Raw genomic sequence first — 14,762 nt, 5'->3', positions numbered from 1 at the left:
GATTCACTAATCTACCAAAATCAGGTCATGAAAATGTTCAACAATTTCAGGTGCAGACACTGCTGAAGGTTTCCCAGACCTTGCTGCATCTTTGGTCTGGTTAAATGTGGGTACTGTGGCCACCCACAGCCACAAGGTTGAGTTCGATACTGAGCAAGGCTCCAGGGTCCACTCAGCCTTGCATCCTTCTGTAAGTCACTAAAATGAATACCCAGCTTGCCGTGGGCAATTACACACTGTAAACCGTTTAGGGAGTGCTTAAGTGCACTGATAAGTGGTATAGCTTCCTATTGCTACTGCTGTTCTTCACAGCTGAGTATGATAGGCATTGTTTGCATCATAAACTCCTGGATTTCCTTTGAAATCTTCTTCTGCAGGAACAAAAACTTAATGATAGTTCAGCACCTGAACATTCCACACTTTTTGTTGACATGGTTCTATCAATGATCTGAAAAAATTCAGAAATCCTGCAAATGATCATTTACAATTCCAAAAAAAACACCCCTCTCTCAAGCTGGAGTGACAAAATTATGCTCAGGTTTGAGGAGTGAGTTGGGTTGAGAACTTTCCAGCATCCTCTCATACATCATACGGAATACACTCCCATTTAAAAGTGTTAGTACTCTGGGTACTCGTTTTAGCGACCTCCTCGGAAGGATGCAAGCCTGAGTCAAGCTTGAGCAAAGACTTGGATTAACAAATGTATACATTTCACAGTAATACATAAGGAAGAGAGATAGTAGTAATTATTTGGGGGGTGCAAATCAAGATGCTGTGTTGCACCTTTACAGGTTCATAGTTTGGAACCCTCAGAGTTATGGGGTTACCTCTCCCCATGTGTTTCATCACAAAGCGCAATCTGAATTTCACTACTAGGTAGTTAGGATAAGATCAGCAAGAAGCTGCTCTAGGGCACAGAATAGCCTTCCAGAAAAGATTCATTAAAACATTTTCCTGAAGGCTTTACAAAAGAAGTACTGTACTAGATTTTATACAGAAAATGTCTGTAAGACAAGCCCATTTTTATGGAGTATTTAACTGATGATTGGCAAGTTTTATTTGTGTAGGTTTAACTTTTATTAAGTGGTGTGTATTATGAGACAGTATATATTTTAATGAAATACCAACAAATAAGTAATATTCCATTAGAAAGGAACATGAATATTTTACTCAAATATTTTCTATTCAATTTAATAAGTGTGTCCTTCTCTGTAAACTGCATAGTATTGCTTCAGTGGCTAGCTACATGGACTGTTCAATTATACAGTGGTACCCCGGGATACGAATGCGCCGCCTTACGAAATTTCCGGGTTACGAAAAAAATCCATTTAAAAAAACTGTTCCGGGTTACGGTTATTTCGGGTTACGAAAAAAAAATTTGGTGCTTTTCGGCGCTATTTCACACGAAATCGCGGCTTTTCCCCATTAGCGCCTATGGGTTTTTCGGCTTGCGAAGTATTTCGGGTTACGAAAGCGGCGGCGGAACGAATTAATTTCGTAACCCGGGGTACCTCTGTAAAAGTATTTAGTTATAAGATATCCAATCCGACATATCTTTGAAGGGAAAGGAAAAGATATTGACCCACGTTCAGCAAGTAATTGTGACACTTCAAAAAGAGAACGAGTTTATACATGGCTCCAAGACTTGAGCCTATCAAAGTCTCAAACATCTTCATTTTCTACTTACAACTGACATAGGAGAAACAGCTGGTAAAATTCCCTGGCATAAGGAACAAACCTTGATTTATTAGGCGGCAGCAGAAAAAGATAGGACACCCTGGGCCTAGGCCCACAAGGCCTGAGTGGCCTAGGCCCACAGACTGTGGGATGCCAACATGGAATTTAAAACCGTAAATCTATTCACAAGTCTAGACATATTGATTGTAGAACTGCAAACCCTTCCGATAATGGTAGTCTAAAAAGTCTATGGCCTGTTACAGACTGCCAAAATAAAGCTGCTTGGGGTCTTAGAGGTATGCTATTTAAATGATGCTGGGTCCTAAGAGTCCGGAGGTCGCGCCAAAGCCACACTCCATTCCTAAGCACTGGAGGGCGCTTTGGTGCAGCTTCCGGATTCTTAGGATGCATGCTCATTAAACAGCATACCCAAAGAGACCGAAGCCCTATTGGCAGTCTCTAACAGGCCTAGTTTCACTTGTATTTTAGATCAGGTAAACACAGAAATAAAGAGCACAGCACAACATGAATGTTACAAAAATTTTGATAGATCTATATTGCTGAGTTAGTACACCAAACATTCAACTCCAACTCCTGTTTTTATACTGCCTAATTCCCAACTATTTCACAATGAGAAATATATATTATAGCAACAATTTTACTGTAGTATAACGGTGACAGAAGGCATTTTATCACTACACACCTGAATGTCAGGCTACTTAGACTGACGGAATAATGTATTTCTTTGGTAAAGTATAAAGATGTTTATACGTCTTTGTTTTGAAGCCAGATTAATACATTTCTACCAACTCACACAAAATTGCTTCCATGTCTAACTCACTGCCCTGTGACAGACAGCAACATCCTGAGTAAGTTCTCTGCTCTCTTGAGAAACAAATTTATGACTGTTATCTGGTGCATGCTACTGAATTCTATTGAAAAGCAATCCTGTGCTGAATCAGCTCATCAGCCAACAGAGTCGCTAGAAGTAGAATGGCCTTGAAATAGCCCATAAACATACTACCTTACTGAGCTGGCAGAGAACCTGCTGCAGTTCTGTAGCGGATGTAAATAGGGACTTCCCTCTTTGGCCGCCCAACTGGTTTCTGTCTTGAAACAGCAGCAAACAAGAACTCATTCTTCCTTCACCAAGCCTGAATGAATTTCATCTACTGTATGTGCCTACATGCACGCCCTTCCATCTACAGCTTGTTTGGTCCTTTCCAATGGCACCTATAATGAGGTTTTCCTGGCAAGATTTTTCTGAGGGGGTTGGGTTGCCTTTGGTTCTTCTGAATTTTGATAGTTGACTTGCCTAATGTCACCAGTGGTTTTCCATGGGCTGATTCAACCCTAGGCCCGGAACAATGATAAAATGAGGCAAGCTTTAGGGTCGCTTTAGGGCATGGTGTTCAAAACACATTGCTTTCAAAGTGGCCCAAGCCACACTGACCTGCGCTCCAGTCCTTTGGACAGAGCAAGAGCAGGATAATCAGACTCTTGGCAGCACAGGTAGGGTCCTACTTTTGGGAGTGATTCGTGCAGCCACGCAGTTCTGACCCGCTTGCAGCCGGAGGGCACTCGGTCATTCTTTCATGCCATTGTTTTTGGCCCCTAGTCTTCAGAGTCATAGTCCAAGCCCAAAATACTACACTACGGTGCCTCTTGTCTACAGGAACTAGACTTAATGCAAGCCCAAGAATCTACCAGCCACAACACTTCCTCTCTCATGCCAGAGGAAAACGCTGTGAAACCATACCCACAGTTCAATATCTCGGTACAAGCTGTTAGTTCTCACCACTCCACCAGCAAGAAATCTGACCAAGGAATAAGACTAATTCAAAGATAAATAACTGCTACATCTTAGCTATCATTAATGTAAAATATTCATCCAAAAATCATCCAAATTAATTTAAAGCAGCATTCATGTATCTTGCAACATGGGTGCTTCCTTTTTGAGCTAACTCCAATCTATTCCCCAGCATACAAAGCCAGGGACACTCAGTTTCTTTTGAAAGGAATTTGCCATTACTAATTCATTTTCTGAGCCTCAAAATCAATCAAACACACAAAAATGAGCAGATATATGCCCCACCTGTTACGCTTCATGGAGGGATGATTATCTAGCAATCTGACACCTATTAGCTCGCCTCCCCAAAAACCGGTGTGTATGATAGAGAGTGACATTCTGGGCAGAAGGCAGTCAACTTTCCCTCTCTATCCCTGAAAAAAAGGGAACTAAGTTGGGGAAGAAAAAGAACTTATTGTTTGCTTCCCCCCCCAGATGGAAAATGGGGATGTTTTTCTAGAGTGCTGAAGTAGGCTTTTCATGGGTAAGCAGTTAGCTGCTCACTGGAGTGCATTTATTTATTTTAAAACTTTGTGTTTTAAATGATTTTGTATGATTTTTTTTAAAAAATGTGTTTTAGGTGGGTTTTTGTTAAAGACTTCTTGGGAGAATTCCGGCATACAAATAAAAATGTCTAAAAGTCCACCCAGTTATTATGATTCTTCCCTTAACTGTGTGCATAGAACTACAACTGTATGTGTCTATACTGTTGCAAAGTTCCATCAGTAGGCAGATTCATTGCTGCTCCTTAGTACTGGATGATTACTACCCCAAGCATACATTATCTCTCATTATATATTAAGTGTCTGTTTCATGGTGACACTGAGGTCTCTCTGCGCAGGTTCTAAGATATACAGCCTTCTTTTGATTTATCACGACGCTGATGTTTTACTTGTCATTGCTTCTTTCTTTTTCCAAGAAATGCAGACAGAAATGCCGTTTTTCCAGGAGCCAAGAGGGCCTTCAGGGTTACATTTGTACATACGGCTCTTTTCATAAAACAAAAACATTTATATTTATATATTATGAAATAGTTGGAGCTATTTTAGTTTATGAGCTAATGGGCTAAACCCAACATGAACAACAGTGCTGTTCATTTCAGCAAATCTACCTTATTAGTCTAACACTGGATAGCTCAACCCATCTGTGTTCCTCCTGTACTAAAGTACCATGAAGTCTGATAAGGGAATACAGTTGCCCCTCCCAACTTGCGGGGATCGTTCCAGACCCCCCCCACAAAAATGGCAACTCGAACATATGCGAATCCCATAGAAAAGAAGTGGTGCACCCAGGCGTGGTGTGTGTGCGGGGTTGCGCACATGCAGTTTTAAAGAACAGCTTTCCGTCCTTTCCCCATGAAGAGCGAGACCAAAGACTCCCAGTCCACACATATGGAGGGACAACTGTATTTTCATTGTCCTCCCCCCCACCCCCCAAAAAAAAACTCCAAATTTTTTCTGTCCATTTCCAGGATTATCTTAGTGGCAAAATGACAAGGCAATAATTCTTTCCCCAATTCTTCATTATATAAATCCAAACGATAACGTCATGCTTCGGCCTGCGAGGGAGTGAATAGGCTGGCCCAGTTCCACCAGGCTTAGCCTGAAAAAGAAGAGCGCCTCTCTCCAGTTCATCTGCCTTGTCCAGCATCAGGGAGAGAAGAACACTGGACCCAATCCCCTATCCCTCACCATTCCTTCTCTTTTGGTCATGTCTTTAGATTGTAGCCTGAGGGCAGGGAACCGTCTTTATTAAAAATAATATTGTAAGCCGCTCTGATAGCCCTTTAGCTGGTATAATATACATATATAATAAATAATAGCTAGTTTTCTCGTAAAACAACAGCAAATAAATAACCTTGTAACCACTTCCCAGACAGTCTAGCAAATAGCACAGAATGATTTATGATTCTTTACAAATAAAAATTTTATGGTGGACAGTACCCATTATAGACAATATTGACTCCAGGCATCAGTTTCATCTTCCCTGCTTGTGTCAGAGGGGAGAGGGGTCCCATTCATGGGTTATAGGAGGGGTGAAAATCTAAACACAAATACTGTACAGTGGTAACCCGGGGTTTTACGAAATTAATTCGTTCGCGGTTAATTTCGTAACCCGAAATACCTTCGTAAGCCGAATTCCCATAGGCGCAATGGAAAAATAGCTCTTGCTGCCTTCCGGTGGAAAATAGCGCCGCGGTTTTTTTCGTAACCGCGAAGAACCTCGTAAGCCGAAGCAATAACATCCCTATGGGATTTTTCGTATCCCGAAAAATTCGTAACCGGCGCATTCGTTACCCGGGGTTACCACTGTACAAACACCCTCTCCATAGTCAGTATGCATACTCATGTGTCCTGGAGGAAGAACTCAAGTCTTCAAAAGCTCATGTTATGAGCATCTTTCGTTCTGTGAAGCCTCAAAGATTCTGCTACAACAGCGATCCCTTTGCACACATGATTTGCCAGACTAACAGGGCTGTGCCTTTGAATTCCCGTTCATACTGTGCAATGTCAGTCCGTGTAGCTGCTGTCAAAAGATATGCATCTAACAATGAACTATGGATTAACACACTATATAATTAACTGTGGCGGGGAAGACGGCTATCGTGGCAACATAGTGGGTCTGAGCATTGGACTATGACTCTGGGGAACAGGGTTCAAATCTCAGCACAGCTATGACTCACTGGTGACTTGAGCAATCACACACTCTCTACCTCAGAGGATGGCAATGGCAACTCTCTTTGAACAAACTTGCAAAAAAAATTGATGTTTTAGAAACATCTTGAGTGCCCCAACACACCACACTACGACCATGTCTTTTGACTCCAACTCTCCTTGATTGTGAAGTCGAAGGTTTTTCATGGCTTTTGTTGGCATCCTAGTATTTTTTGGTTTTTCAGTTATGTGCCATGTTCTATGGAGTGTATTCATGACATTTCGCCATCATTGTGGCTGGCTCTTCAGAAATTTCTCTGAGTGCCAGTCAGATGATGGCGAAACATCATGAAATACTCCTCTGATAACATGGCCCCATAACCCGAAAACCCATCATCCTATTTCAGTTTGCAAGCATAAGACAACTGCTGCATAGACATCCAGTCGCTACAACAGGTTAAGCCTCCCATTGAAGGGATGTGGGAGAAGAAGCTTCCTAACAACAGCATCCCATATAAGGGAAGCAAGTGTTCCCTTGTATCCATTCTCCAGAACACAGCGGACCAACGAGTCCTAGTCAGCATGTCCAACAGTGAAGGAACAATCACTCATGAACATCGGAAGGGCCACAGCTTCCTATCTGATCTAGAAAGCATGGTGACATTATGGTATCTTGATTTCACTCACACTACTCAGGGTACATAGCCAGGGGGGGGGTCCTTTGGGATCCTGACCCCCTTCCATTAAAATGATGGTGTATATGCTGTTGCGCCAACCCAATCCATTATAATGGTTGGCACTTAGTCTGACCCCCCTTCAAAACCTGGGCTACGTCCCTGCACACCTTACTTCTCTACACCCTGAATCACTGCAAATCCAATTTTTGCCCTTACAGCCATCTCAAGAGAGCCACTGATGACCTTTCCTCTGCTGTTTGTTCCCAGAAGCTAATATCGAGGTAAATCTGTGGTAGATAAGACCCCAAGGGCCTCAGTCCAACCCCCTTTGCCATGCGGAACTCCCATCAAGATCCTGACGATGCCATTCCAGCCTCTGTTTTTAAATAATACCTCCAAGGAAGGAGACTTCCATACACTCCGAGGGAGTCTGCTCACTGTTGAACGCCTTACTGTCAGAGGTTCCTCTAATGCTGACGCAAGTCGCTTTTTTTTTCCGACGCTTGCATTTCCTGGTACATCAGTGATCAAATTGGGCTGCTGTACTTTGGGGCCAACTCATGAAAGGCGTGACTCCCTGGAAAGACAATTAGGCCAGGAAGGGAAGAGAGCATAAAGAGGGAAGCTGGCCTACTAGAAGGCCTCTGAGGGAGAGAGTAGGCCGGGCCAGTACCATCAGGGGCTAGCCTGAATAAAAGAAAGAGCCCTCCCTCCCGGTCCATTCGGTCTAAAGGCTCCAGAGGGAGAGAAGAATTCTGGACCTGATTCCGCTCCCCCCGTCACCATTCCTCTCGTGTGGTGTCGTGTCCTTTTAATTGTAAGCCGTGGGCAGGAACTGTCTTTTAAGTATCCCCTCTATTGTAAACCGCTCCGGATTCCCTTGATTGGGCGGTTAGACATAAACCTATTAGTATTTATTATTATTATTATTAGAATGCTGGACTCAGTCAGGAGGTCCATGTATGAATTTGCAGTCCGGGTCTCTGGGGTGCTCAACACCCACAGGTTGCCATGATTTGGGATCAACACACGAACAGCGGCGATCCAAACTGAGCCCCTATTGCCAGGGCAAGAGCGATGCACATATATGCCACAGAGACACGCATGTACAAGGTTAATGTTTTGAGGACATTGAGACCGCTGGCATGTATGAGGTGCCGTGTCTGGTGGAAATACTTGTTTTCCACAAACCAAGAGCAACAACCTACATCAGGTGTCTCCTACAAAGTACCCAGTCTGTTTGGAAGATCCTGCGTAATGAGCCCCAGAGAAGCGGGGAACGGATGCACTAGTTCGGCAGGGCAGCGAGTGGAAGCATCCCTGCGTCCAATAGAGGCTCCAGTTGGGTGACCTGAATGTCCTCCCTACCAAGAAGAAGACTCAAAGGGGGGGGAATGAGGACGCCAAAGGAAAAATGTAGGATGAAGGCATGACCAAAAATTTTTAATTTAGATCCTTAGTCATAGAAATAAATGTGAAATTTCAATAAATGTAAATTAAGTATCGTAGGCAGGAACAAGACTGAGAGGACTTCCCTGCAAAGTCTGTAGTGTATTTAGTTAAGTGGTGAATGAATAATGCACCCATTACTACGCTTCTTAGTCCTGCTCAAGAACCTGATGGGCTTTCCTCTTTGGGAGAAAGACAATGGAGGAACGCGTCTGTAAAAGTAGGACGCGCCTAGCCTGGTCCGTTTCCTCCATCCTCCCTAATCCCACCCAGAGCCTTCCCCGGTCCCTCTTTCCTCCTCCTCCTCACCGGCGTCCCGGCGCTAAGTGTCTCCCCGGAGGAACATCGGGCGAAGGTCTGCGTTGCCTGGCCGTCTCACAGCCGCGCTGCGGCTGCTGCTGCTTCTGCCGCGCCCCCTCCTCCGTCCGCCCCCTCAACCGCCTGCCTCAGCGGGGCGGCAGCAGCACAAGAGCAGAGGACGTCGACTGGATAGCGAGTCCATGCAAACACGCACCACCTGCCCAGGCGCGTCATCAACAACCCCTGACTAAGCGGAAGGGGCGGGCCCAAAAATGGCATCCCGCCGCTTCCGTGAAGGGGAAGGCCCCGAGAAGACAGTACAGTACAGGTTCGGCGGGGAGGGAGGTGGCAAAGCAACAGGCCCCGCACACTTCGCTTCTCTCCCGCTCGCCCCAGGGGGCGTGGCTGAGAAAAACTGAGCGCCCAACCCGCCCACTTGCACCCCCCTCTCTAACAGAGGGCGTGGCTGAGAAAACGGAAGGCGCCCCAAGCCCCAGCCCACTTTCTCATCCGCTCTCGCGCCAGGATGGCGGGCTGAGGAACGGAGCGCCCCAAGCCCCCCCATTGTCCTCCCGCTCGCCTCCAGGAGGGCGTGGCAGAGGAAACGGAGGGCGCCCCCAAGCCGCGCCCCTTTTCCGCCAGCAGCTCGGCGCCATGAGGGCGTGGATAAGGCAGACGGTCGCAACAGTGGAAGGTGGGTTTTCCTCAGAGAAGAAGAGGAGGAGGGAGGAGGGGCAGAGTCATGGCTAGCTGTACATTACAGCAGGAGCTTTAGTCCCTGACACACGCACATATGCATCAAAGAAAAATACACAGATTAACGTGGAAAGACTACTTCCTCCCGACCCAGGGTCACACAGTGTGTGTGTGTTTATAAGATATATATATATATACACAACACACACCACCTCTTCATGCCGCGTTACTTTCTCTGAATAGGCCAGCCCACAGATGCTGGGTGAAACATCAAGAAGAAACCGGCAAAACAGTCCACATAGCCCCAAAAAACCCACAAAAAAACTAAGAAAAAGGGCACGATTACGTGGAGAAGCACTCCGCCCAACCTAGGGTCACACTATATATATGCATGTGTGTGAAGATGATATAGACAACACAGCACACACCCTTTCTTTCCATGCCAGCATTCGCTGAAGATCCACAGCCCAGAGGCTGGGAAAACATAAAACAAGTTTTTTGCTAGAACAAAAGGGCCAATGGCCACGAAAACCCACAAACGACACACTGCGAAAATCAGTCATTTAACAAAACGCGGCCTGGGTAAGTGCAAGGAAAATCGGAATTGGTAGGTTTATTGTAGGCACTAGAGCTCTTCTCTGAGGAGATTATCTCACTAGAACGCACTGTATAAATTGCCCTAGTCCACTTTAAAAAACGGTTGCCATAGGGTTGGCTCTGGGATTATGCAGTTAACGAGAGGCTGAAGAATATGCAGCCAGAGAGCTCTTAGGCTTTACTGAATCAAAAAAACCAAGAAGCAACGGAGGCAGTCAGAGCATTCAAGTGGAAAATCACACTATGAGAGTGGTTTAAGTGTGGTAAATAAATAACAGAGAAGGCTAAATGTCTCACAAACTGACAGTTCCCAATTTCCTGTAGCATGAGTCAGACAGTAGAGCAGTCTCGAACTGGATTATTTCTTGAAAAGGGTTTGCTTTACACAGATGGCGAACTAGAAGGACCCCTTTCGATGAGAGAAGAAATAAGCTGGTCGGAAGATCCTCTTGATTATAATGGGTTTGACCAGATGATGTGTGAATTGCAAATGCTATGGCGCTGAGGAAGAGCATCTCCCAGAGCATCAGGTCTGCTGCTTCACTTTAGAAATACAAATCGATACATCAGCAAAAGGCCCTGATCTGCCAAATATGTACCGGTTGTAGAATTAAAAAAATAGCCATGTTAGGCTGGAGAAGCAGTATGGAGAGAGATCTTGTAGCCTTTGAGACTTACTGAATAAAGAAATTGACTTCATAGACTTCAGTCTAGCTTACTTCCTCAGGTGCATTTGGGAGCTGAGGAAAATTGACTAAATGCGGCGGAGAAAAGTAGGTACTGAAGTCTATGAAAGCTCATGCTGTGGCCATTTCTTCTTTCAGTTATGGTCGCAAAGGTGGCTACAAGATCTCTGTTAAGTAATTTACACTGTGTGTAATTACCGCTTTTTAAGTAAATGAATGATGTTTCACAAACAAATGAGATGTAGGTTCTCTATAGTTAAGGTGTGATGTCTTGTAGTAAGGCAGACACAGCCTCTGTAAATGCTTTCAATGAGTCCTTTCGGCTTAATGGCCAACCTCTCCTGGGGTTTTCTTGGCAAGATTGGTTCAAGGGTGTTCCCCTTGCAGGCCTGTTTATTAATTGTTATATAGTTGGCTTCAGCATAGATACTAATATTTTAATTTCAGTCCCCAGCCATGAACCAATAAACGTATAACATATAAGGTGGTTCACTTTCGGCACAGCCAGCAATTAAAATACAAGACTAGGATTAGCGCTAGAGAACAGATGACAGAGAAAGATATTCTTACTAACTTTACTAACGCTATATGTCTTTTTGAAGTTTTAATACTCAGCAATGTAGCACCCAATGAATTTGAAGGCATTCACACAAACTCTAAATGATTAACAGATTGAAAACTTTAAGGGTGGCTTCCTGGATTGAATTGATCTACTACCTGTAGATCCTCCGATTCCTCCATCTTTCTACTATCTTCCGCTTTAAACCTAAGCTTATAGTCTTTCCCATGAGGCAAGTCCTCTCCTGGTATTTCCAAACTACAATAGCTTCAGTGAATTCACTCATGATTAGGCAGCTGTTGCTGAATAAGTCTCTGGCAGATGGAATTTTGTATTCAGAAACAATAATTCAGCAATAGGGCTGCAATTGGAACACGTTATTTCTAAATTCATGCTACTAAAACTTGAAGATTTGTAGGTTTGAGCTAAACACACACACACATATATCAGGTATCAAGGAAAATGTGTGTCTGTAAGTTAATTCAAACATTTGCATAAAGGTTGGCAAACATTTTCCCATCAAGTTGAGGGAGTACTGATGTTTACTGAGCTGGACTTAAACCCATACTCAAAGGACAAACCTTTGTGTGTGTGTGTGTGTGTGTGTGTGTGTATCTTACTTACATATCCCATAGTGTTCAGCTCCAAAGTACAGAAATGCAGAATCTGAAAGACGGTCAAAGGTATTCTGCTCCAACCACCGCTGATGCAGAAAATGCAATATTCCAGTAACCCAATACCTTGTAAGTGGCTATCCAGATTTTTCTTAGAAATACCTAAGAACATCCCATGACTTCTAGTAATGTAACCAGAAGGAGAGAAGAGATAGGATGGATTGCATAAGGGCACTGGGAGAACCAAAGTCAAAATGACCTTAATGGCTTAGAAAGCTGGGCCAAAGCTAACAAAGGTCCCAAACAGACAAGCCAAAATAAAGCTACTTTGGGTCACTTTGGAGGCATGCTGTTAAATGATGCATGCATCCTAAGAGGCCGGAAGCCATGCCAAAGCCACACTCCAGTCCTAAGGACTGGAACACTGCTTTGGTGCAGCTTCTGGCCTGTTAAGATGCAAGTGTCATTTAAACAGCATACCTCTAAAGTGACCCGAAGCAGCTTTATTTTGGCCTGTCTGTTCAGTCCCAAAATGAATTTCAGTTTGGAGAAATGTAAGATACTGCACTTAGGGGGGGAAATAAAATGTCCATATATAGGATGGGGGGACACCTGGCTTAACAAGACTACGTGTGAAAGGGATCCAGGAGTTCTAGTTGACTCTAGGAGACAAGAGTCAACATAATGATATGGCAGCTAAAAAGGCCAATGCGATTCTAGGCTGCATCAATAAAAAAGTATATTGTCTAGATCAAGGGAAGTAATAGTGCCACTATATTCTGCCTTCGTCAGGCCCCACCTAGAATACTGTGTCCAGTTCTGGGCACCACAATTCAAAAAGGACACTGAGAAACTGGAGTGTATCCAAAGGAGGGTGACTAAAATGGTAAAAGGTCTGGAAACCATGCCTTATGAGGAGCATCTTAGGGAGATAGATATGTTTAGCCTGAAGAAGAGAAGGTTAAGAGGTGATCGGATAGGTGAGAGGAGGGAGCAAGCTTGTTTTCTGCTGCTCCAGAGAACAGGACCTGGAACAATGGATGCAAGCTACAGGAAAAGAGATTCCACCTGAACATTAGGAGGAACTTCCTGACAGTAAGGGCTGTTCGACAGTGGAATACACTCCCTCGGAGTGTAGTGGAGTCTTCTTCCCTGGAGTTCTTTAAGCAGAGGCTGGATGGCCATCTGTCAGCTATGCTTTGATTTGGATTTCCTGCATTGCAGGGGGTTGGACTGGATGGCCCTAGTGGTCTCTTCCAACTCTACGATTCTATGATTCTATGATAACCCTGTAACTATTTGAAGGGATGTCATGTTAAGGATGGAGCATACTTGTTTTCTGCTGCTCCAGAGAATAGGACATGGAACAATGGATGCAAGCTGCAGGAAAAGAAATTCTACCCCAATATTAGGAGGAAGCTCCTGGCAGTAATAGCTGTTTGAGAGTGGAACACACTCCCTTTGAGAGTGACAGAATGTCCTTCTTTGGAGTGTCCTTCTCTGTCAGGGGTCCTTTGATTGTGAGTTCCTGCATGGCAGGAGGTTAGACTGGATGGCCCCTGTGGTCTCTTCCAACACTGTGATTCTATGGTTCTAGGAGGTATAGCTAAAGAACCTGTTCGTCATTGAAGTCTCTGTGCCTCTCACAATGGGTGATTGAAAAGCTTGCCACTGGAAGTGGGAAGGGTCACTGATACAAAGATTGTGACACTCTGAGGCCAAAGCTTGCACTGTTTTTAGCCCTGGAGTCTAAGTGACAGTATCTTATGAATGCCAAGGGCTGAGACCACATAGGATCTTTGTAAAGTTCAGATAAAGAAATGCCACCAAAAAAGGCTGCACGTGTTGGAACCAAGTTAACGGAATGAGTCTTGACTGAGGCTGGAAAGGGCTTTTTGGGAAAAGAATGGTCTGTACCATACACAATGAGATCCTTGGGGAGGACACATGTGCACAGTACATCTAGATTAATTGAATGGTCCAAAAAGCCATCCTGGTAAAATTATGTTCTGATTAATATTCAAGTCTTAGACCACTTTGGGGAGGAAGATGATACCTGGAAGAAAGACTGCTTTGCTTCTATGCAAGCACAAAAGAGGCACATCAGCTCACAAGTTTTACAAGCTCACAAGTTTTACAAGCTGAAATGATAGCCACAAGGAATACCACTTCCATAGTAAGAAGATGCTCTTCAGTGGTGGTAAGAGATTCAAACAGAGCTGAGACAGGACTAAAAACAAGGACTATAGGGTCATTGGCAAAGGTACTGGTGGATACAGTATCATATAGCAAATGTACATTGGATACTGAGATGCACCAAAGAATTTCAGAAGAAAATAAATCTGTGCTTTATACATTACAAATCAAGTTGTACTTTATAGATTAGCAAAGATTTTGTGTAGATCCATGGTACTCAAACTTTTTACCCTTAGGACCCCACTTTACATCTATATGTTGATGTCCCCCCCTCAAAATAGTATATGAATAAAAATATTTTGTTCTTTAGTGTGCGTATATTCATTCACACATTCATGTATATTCATATTTTAATATTTTATAAGGAAATAACATCATTCAAATTAGAACAATTTTATTTAAGTAAATCCAATATCTAACTCAATGCATGTGTAAATTTTAGCAGCTCTCACCACCACCCAGATCCCACCCCACTGTTTGAGAACCACTGGTGTAGATAATGAGAAATTATACTTTCATAGATTCATAGAATCATAGAGTTGGAAGAGAGCACAAGGGCCATCCAGTCCAACCCCATTCTGCCATGCAGGAACTCTCAATCAAAACATCCCTGACAGATGGCCATCCAGCCTCTGTTTAAAGACCTCCAAGGAAAGTGACTCCACTACACTCTGAAGGAGTGTGTTCCACTGTTGAACAGCCCTTACTGTCAGGAGGTTCCTCCTAATGTTGAGGTGGAATCTCTTTTCCTGTAGCTTGCATCCATTGTTCTAGGTCCTAGTCTCTGGAGCAGCAGAAAACAAGCTTG

The 14,762-nt window shown here is 43.9% G+C and overlaps 1 protein-coding gene across 2 annotated transcripts in view; it reads right to left on the bottom strand.

Moving 5' to 3' along the window:
- SAMD8 (sterile alpha motif domain containing 8) overlaps positions 1-14,762 on the bottom strand; it is a 324,372-nt gene that overhangs the window by 21,624 nt on the left and 287,986 nt on the right. Inside the window, exon 1 of one of the 2 annotated variants that reach the window (XM_042459051.1) lies at positions 8,616-8,644. The exons of the other annotated variant lie outside the window; for it this stretch is intronic. The gene's annotated coding sequence lies outside the window, so the exon portion shown is untranslated. Of the gene's footprint in view, positions 1-8,615; positions 8,645-14,762 lie in introns of those variants that run through there. 2 annotated transcript variants of the gene reach the window in all.

This window comes from Sceloporus undulatus, chromosome 3 (genome assembly GCF_019175285.1).
Source record: "Sceloporus undulatus isolate JIND9_A2432 ecotype Alabama chromosome 3, SceUnd_v1.1, whole genome shotgun sequence".
In the NCBI taxonomy this organism is placed as follows: domain Eukaryota; kingdom Metazoa; phylum Chordata; class Lepidosauria; order Squamata; family Phrynosomatidae; genus Sceloporus; species Sceloporus undulatus.
The sequence above is the reverse complement of the archived record's forward strand: the minus strand, read 5'-3'. Positions and strand labels throughout refer to the sequence as shown.